The 1,097-nt window shown below is 51.5% G+C and overlaps 1 protein-coding gene across 1 annotated transcript in view; it reads left to right on the top strand.

Moving 5' to 3' along the window:
- Window positions 1-6: 6 nt before the first annotated feature.
- The window catches only part of hoxb3a (homeobox B3a), a 96,872-nt gene continuing 95,781 nt past the window's right edge, over window positions 7-1,097 (top strand). Inside the window, exon 1 of the mRNA XM_023426159.2 lies at window positions 7-165. The gene's annotated coding sequence lies outside the window, so the exon portion shown is untranslated. The remainder of the gene's footprint in view (window positions 166-1,097) is intronic.

The raw sequence follows: 1,097 nt of genomic DNA, 5'->3' as shown, positions 1-1,097 counted from the left end.
GCGCCGCCACCCCTCCATCCAATTATCATCCATCCATCCGGTCTGCACACGGTAGGGCTGTCTCGTGCCATACCGGGGTGCCTGGCTGCCTGCACGCGGGACGCCAAAGTAAACCGCAGGTGTGTGTGTGTGTGTGCGGGGCTCGTGACGGATTATCAACAAACGGTAAGACCCGCTCATGCACGTTCCTCCTCTGCGCGCTGCTGCCGCTGCCGCTGCTGCACGCGCACTGTTTAACAGGAGCAAAAACAAGTCAGATTGTGGAGCTGTGCGTGATTGTGCTGCTTCTGGTTGATGCATTAACGCTGTGAATGAGGTGCTACGCAGATTAAAGCGTTTCCCTCTGCATTAGGCTGCATGATCATGATGCATGATCCAGATGAGCTGCCTCTCTGAGTGCTGGGATTAGTTGGAGGAAAGAGAGACATCCATCGGTTCAAACTCGGCTGTCTGAGATCCGGAACATTAGAGCTCACGTCTTCTTGCCCCTAGCCGTGTGGTGTATGAAGGGAGGGGGTAGATATGTTCATGAGAATGAGGCTGGCTTCCATGTGAGGGCAGGTCCGCCGGGTTTGTTCTATCCACATTTTGAAATCGCTGTTTTAAATTCGCGTATAAGAAGAAGAGACGTCAGTTCTTACCGGTTGATTCTTACTGTGAGTCTTCACCAGGCTTCAGGTGAAGCAGCTGTAACTCGCCTCTGTCTCTATGTGTGTGTGTGTGTGTGTGTGTGTGTGTGTGTGTCTCCCATTGTTGCTCTGGGAACGTGTTATTTTAATGCTCCACTTCCAGATCACAGTGGAAGCGCTTCCAGGTTCTTTCAGCTAACTGACAGCCTCTGTGTGTGTGTGTGTGTGTGTGTGTGTGTGTGTGTGTGTGTGTGTGTGTGTGTGTGTGTATGTGTGTGTGTGTGTGTGTGTGTGTGTTTGTATGTGTGTGGGTGTGTGAGAGAGAGAGAGAGTTCAGACACAAGAATGTTTTTCTGTCTTGGTCCGTCCAGCCCACTTTTATGACTTTGTTTCCCTTCTCATTTCCTCCCTGCGGCGCCCGGGTTAGTTTTTTTACCCCACAGCTAACTGGTCAGGATTTACCCCCCC

Source organism: Seriola lalandi, unplaced genomic scaffold (genome assembly GCF_002814215.2).
Source record: "Seriola lalandi dorsalis isolate HSWRI2012SDOR001 ecotype SW California unplaced genomic scaffold, Sedor1 jcf7180002054816, whole genome shotgun sequence".
NCBI classification, from domain to species: Eukaryota; Metazoa; Chordata; class Actinopteri; order Carangiformes; family Carangidae; genus Seriola; species Seriola lalandi.
The sequence above is the reverse complement of the archived record's forward strand: the minus strand, read 5'-3'. Positions and strand labels throughout refer to the sequence as shown.